The sequence below is a fragment of the Apis mellifera genome, linkage group LG11 (genome assembly GCF_003254395.2).
Source record: "Apis mellifera strain DH4 linkage group LG11, Amel_HAv3.1, whole genome shotgun sequence".
NCBI classification, from domain to species: domain Eukaryota; kingdom Metazoa; phylum Arthropoda; class Insecta; order Hymenoptera; family Apidae; genus Apis; species Apis mellifera.
Genome location: NC_037648.1, coordinates 9,773,739 through 9,779,822, shown reverse-complemented (window position 1 = coordinate 9,779,822; position 6,084 = coordinate 9,773,739). Strand labels below are relative to the sequence as shown.

Below are 6,084 nucleotides of genomic sequence, written 5' to 3'. Positions count from 1 at the left end.
TATCTAATGATTCTTTACCACCGTTTTCCTTTGAAATCAATAAACAACAAAAATAATTTTTTAAAATTCATTTTTTTAATATAATTCTTATTAGTTTCGAATTAATTTCCCGTATAATTAATTTGCTATCATTCTTTGTATAATTATCTAACGATTTATCACTGTCTTTCTTTGAAACCAATAAACATTAAAAATAATTTTTTAAAATTCACTTTTTTAATATAATTCTTATTACTTTCGAATTAATTTCCAGTACAATTAATTCCTATCGTTCTTTGTATAATTATCTAACGATTCTTTATCATCTCGTATATTAAAAAATACACACAGCTCCTCTCTTTTTTTTGAAACCAATAAATAAAAATATTTAATTATTCGACGTATCGTTGTACTTTTAGAAACATCTTTTCTTCGTTCAGAATTTTAGAAAATTTTAAAAAAACGAAAAAAGGTAAAAAAAAAAAAATATCCAACTTGTCTCGATTCAATCGTTTCAAAGATAGGGAACGTAATTCGATTTTTCTTCTTTCTTAAAAATAATACTTTGACAAAAGACAGATCTTCCTGTGAATCGTCTGAAATTACACGGACATTTTAAACGGCCCAACTTTCCAAGGGTATGTACACGGTTGAAAAGTAGTTTTCCTCCGCGAGAAGACTTGTTGTAATTAAACCGATAACTTTATCGAGCAATTGTGGATGGGATAGGTAGGGAGATACCGGATACCGGGAATAAAACTTCCCTCGTCAAACCAGGCGGAGGGGATGATTTCTTTTTTAAGAAGTCGAGGTAATTAAAGTTGAAACTCCTTGCGCGGCTTCCATCCGCGTGATGCAACCGCAAGATGTATTACACACACACACACACACATCGTTCCGTTTTTGTTCATTCGAAAATATCTGAAAATAATATTCCCTTCGATTCCTTCAACGCGCTCATCCTCCTCCCTCTTTCCATCGTGAAATCGTCTGAATTAACAATTGTCTGTGCTGTCGAGCAATTAAGAATTCATCCCCCTTGTGCCTCGCGATACGCGCATCAATATTTATTCCTCGCAATTAGCATTCAACGAGAATGTAAATTTTGTTTAATATTATTCGTCGTCTCGCACGGTTTTAAAACACGGTTTTATTATAAATTTTTCCAAGCAGCTTAAGTGAATAATGTTCGCTTTTTCCTTTAAAAAAAAGAAGAAGAAAATATTGGATTTCAACCGAGAGAGAAAGAGAAAAGGAAAAATTTATTCCATCCTTCTTCAAGTTCTTCTTTCTCTGATCTTCAATGTGTACGAGTATATTGATGGAAAAGAAAAAGAATGGAGGAATTTTTCGAAGAAGAGATACAATATTTTCGTCCACGTTTAAGGGAACGGACGAACATTCGTAGAGATCGTTCCATCTCGTTGCGCACAGTAGGAAGAGAGAAAGAGAGGAGAAAAAAAAACAGGTGAAATCCCACGTGAGGAGCCGGTAACAATCTTGATGGAGGGGCGAGGTTTCCCACGTCGTCCTCGAGCAAAAGTTTAAGACTTCCGGCAGGAGGTTAAAACTGGGCCGAAAAGTTACGGGCGCCGGTGTTCAATTATAGAAAATTAGGAATCACACCGGCTTCAACCACGCTTATCACTTCCTGCCCCAGTTTTCCCGCCATATTGGAATATATTTCCCCTCCTCCTTAATTAACCATTCATTCTCCCCTATTTCTTCTTCCAGATAAACGAGCCATTTTCGATATTTCCTCCAATATTTTACTTTATTGCGATGAACAAAAAACGGTATCTTTTTCTCTCGATCTTGAAACATTTCGTCGACTGGGAATGTAAAAACAATAAATAAATGAAAATATGCATAGGTTGGATATATTTAATATAACTGTTCTTTTCACTGAATTTTTCTTCCTCCAATCAATATTAATTCAATCATCGTCAAAATTCACGATAAATTTCTTCTTTCTCACGAACCTTAAATTAAAAGAAAAAGAAATCCCGCAATTTCACCACGTTTAATTGCATCCCTCCCCATTATCATTCCCAACAATCCAACCCAGTATATATCTGGACGACGTTCGTTTCCGAAATTAGATACATCGAGACGTATCCTCCTCCTTTGTTCCCAAGCGTTATCTGCACACAATGGGGGGAAATAAGCGGAGGGGAATGCCCGTGATCCCGGGCAAAACCCTCCCCCCCTCCCCTTAAAGAGCGATCGTGGTACGAAGAGGGCGCAATTACACGCAATACGCGAGAACGTGCGGCGAAATTAATTGAACAGCCGCGTCGAAAATCGCGCAAGGAGACACCGTTTTCCTTTTGCAAAAGGAAAATTGTTGTATAGTGGAATTTCTGTACGAAGGATTGGTTTTTTCACAAGTTTTCTCGGTTTTCTTTTCTCCTCGTTACAGCGCGAACGGAGAAGATTCAGTTGGTAAATTGAAGGTTAATTGAAGGGAAGGGATAGAGGGTAGAAAAATGGTGGATGCATCGATCACAAAAATTTTTATAAATTTTTTAACGTTTAATTTTTCTTGCTATTGAGGTATTATCAATAATAAAATGGTTGCCTGGTTTATAATAAACATATTTTTTATAAATTTTTTAATTAGAGGAAAACTACTTGGTTTATGGATAATCGAGAGGGATCTAATTTTCTTTCTTTCTTTTTTTTCGAAGAGACAGAATTTCCTGCTCAGAATTTCTCTTAATCCTTTCTCCAACAAGTAACGTAATCTCTTCCCTCGATCCTCGATTCGGCATTCTCTTGGAGAGAAAGATCGTCTCTCGATCGGAGCTCGATATAAACTTCTTCCAACTTGAAAAAGTATCCTTTACGTTCCAATTAATCTCCGCGCGATGTCTTATCACGGGCACGATTCACTTGTCGCGCCGCGCGATCGCTCGATCCAGTGAAATTTAACGAAGGATAAAGTTCCGCGGTGGATAAAATTCCATCCCCCTCCTTTCGAATCGAAACCGAGGGATCGGACAAAATAAAAAAGTATAGATAACTTCTCGAGCGACCCAAGTGAACAACTCGTGGAAATTTAAAATTTAAATCTGTTAAATAATTTCCTTTTCGAACGAAAGTTTTTGAATATTCGAAACTGTGTGATATTTGAAATTTTAAGATACCCTCCCTTCGATACTCAATCTCGACAATTTCGAATGGAAATGGAATCGTCTCGAAGAAATTCCTCGATATATTTATACACAGGGGCGAGAATTGCCGACATTTCTCTTTAAAACCGGCCGTAAAAGAATCGGTAAACAACCATTTCGAAGCGGAATTGGTCTCTCTCGTAAATGGAGAGACTCAATTTGCACGAGTTAAATCCCATTTAAGAAACTCAATTAATCCGGAATGGACGGACGCGGCTTCGATCACAATCCTGTCGCGATATCATTAAAAGAAAAGAGATAGAGAGAGAGAGATAGAAAAAAAAAAGAAATTGGGGAAAAAAATGGATCGGTTGTGTTCGACAACCGATTGTGTTTTGAATCTGTACTCGTTCAGGGAGAGACGGTGTAATTAGCGGCGTTGATCGATCACGCGGCGGCCAATAAAACACGATAACGGTGCCGCGCCATTAATTATAACGCAACCACCCCCCCTTGCACGCCCCCGAATCGGGGGGGATCCACGCAGAAAACCAATTCCAATTGTTTGCGCCACTCTTTAATCACGGCATCCTTTACAACCGAATAAACTGGACCCGGTTTCATGGACCTTGTCGAAGAGGGGCAGCGAACATCCCCCTCTCGCGGACGGAGAAGAGAGATCACCACCGACCGCCGATAATTTGTAGGACGAAAGGGGAGAGAGAGAGAGGAAAAAAAAAGAGCAACGGTAGAATTTTTATCGACTCGGGATTGAAACTCGGGATTCTTTTAATTGGGTGGACCTCCGCCGATCCGAGCATTTTTCCAACCCCTCGTAATCAAAGAGGGACCCCGACCACTTTTCGTAAATTTGACGAGTATGCGAGGAATCTCGCCGCGTTTGAAAGAGGCACGGAGCGAATTATTCTCAATTACTCTCTCTTCTTCTTTTTTCTATCCTAATTATCTCGATGATTTTCAAAAGTGTAAGAAAACTTAACCATTCGAAAACAAGTCCCTGACCTGAGAGATCGATCGATCCTTTTCTCACGATCGAAAAAGAGTCACACGACAAAAGTAACGAGCAGGGGCGCGTGAAATGCACTTGCGCCACCCTTCCTTTCCACCCTTCCTTCTATATCCACCCTCCCTCTTCGTTCCAGAGTCGGTGCACGGGTTTGGAAACAAAACGCGATGCACGGAATACTCGTCTGTCGGTGTGTAAACAGTCTCGAAGACTGCGGCGTCCGCATTGTACACCGTTCGAGCGGAACGATACCGTGCAGAACGAGGCGGAACAGAGAGAAACTCTGTCTCACGGAAGCGGAGCTGAGAGAGAATGGAATATAGAGAGAGAGAGAGGCGGTAAATGGAGGCAGGTGCAGAGGAGTGTTGCAGGTGCGACGCGGCTCGAACCCTCCACCCTTTCAGACTTCGAATTACCGAAAGTAAACTTTCCACGTTTAATGCGGTTAAGCCATAATCGGATCTTCCCGATACGTTGGCTGCGCCTCTTTAAGGGCCGCGACAGGTAACGACAACCTGTGATCGCGCACAATGGCGGATTTAATCGCGAAACCGATTCGATTATATTCATTTGCAATGAGAGAGAGAGAGATTTTAAACTTCGATGGATTTAAGAGGGCGATTGTTGATGATGGGTCCTTCCTTCTTCGTTGTATTCCTTTCGCAATATTCTGAAGGGGATGTTATTCTCGAGGAGGAATGATGATATTTGTTATTTATCTTTGTACTTCGTGTTTTATAAGGAATCTGAATGGAAAGTAGAAGATGCAGTTCGATTCCTGTGAGATTAGATATTAATATATTTATTTTCCTAATGGAAAAAAATATTTTTCATCAGAATTAAAATTCTGGTTGAAACGTGACTGAGTTTCCATTGTTTCGAAAGCAGATTTCCAATTATTTCTTCCCAATGATGGAAGCCACACGTAAACACGTGCATATGGCAAATGGTCCTCTAGAAAATCGGTAGGGATGACTGTGAACGAGAGCGGCTGTTTGGGGGCCAGGTGAATCTTTCACCTGCCACGCAGCTGGCGCCCACTTTTTTCGTACCTGTTGAGGAGCTGTGGCTCGTGCCACGGTTTTTTTTTTGGCTTCGATGCTGTAATCTTCGTAAAAAGGCGCGTGGTGTTCTTTTGATACGATTAATTTCACCCTCGGGTCATGGTACGAACGAATTAAGGGGAGAAGGAAAAGAAGGAGGGGAATTATCACTTTGTAAAAATATTCTTTTTTTTCCTTCCTTCCTTAAACCGAGAGAAGAATTCTTATTTACTACGTTAAAAGTCTTAAGTAAATCGTGTTTAAAAGGTGTTCCTTTTTTTTTTTCGTGTTTCTCTTCCTGTAAAATTAAATATCTTTTTATTATCAATTATACTGTTTTTTTTTTACGGTATAAATTAGATAAATTTTTGAGATAAAAAATCCACTCTGGATAAATTTAATTTAATTTAATTGACAGATTGGGAGGAGATTCGAGAAATTCCATTTGCAAAGCGACGATTCTTTTTATTCTTTAAAAAAAGAAAAAAAAAAGAGTAAAATAAAGTAAATAAATATGAAATGGAATTTCAACAATTTATCAAATTTCTCTCATTTCCTTTTGAAACAGGAGTGAAAAATTAGGCTTAACTTTTTAAAATTCGTTTCAAAATTGTCCCCTAAATCCTTTTCAAATAATTTTTTTCTTCCCTCCTGGACAATATCTTATTATCATAAAATGGTGAAACGTATTGGACACGGTTTAAAAACGATGATTTATCCCAACGGTATCCGCGTTACAAAACCGGTGTGCACTGGGGAGACCCAGTTTCTGCTTCGTAACTGACATTATCCGAGCCGTTAAGCGTAAAAGGACATAATCCATTTCCGGCGTACGTGAATAGTTTAAGCGACATTATGCCCCTAATGACGTTAAAAGTTGCGCTTAATTGGTAGATGAATAGATAAAGAAAATTATAAC

General features: G+C 38.9%; 1 protein-coding gene across 5 annotated transcripts in view; it reads left to right on the top strand.

Annotated features, from left to right (window-relative positions):
* LOC551736 (nephrin) overlaps nucleotides 1–6,084 on the top strand; it is a 347,898-nt gene that overhangs the window by 42,306 nt on the left and 299,508 nt on the right. The window lies entirely within an intron of this gene.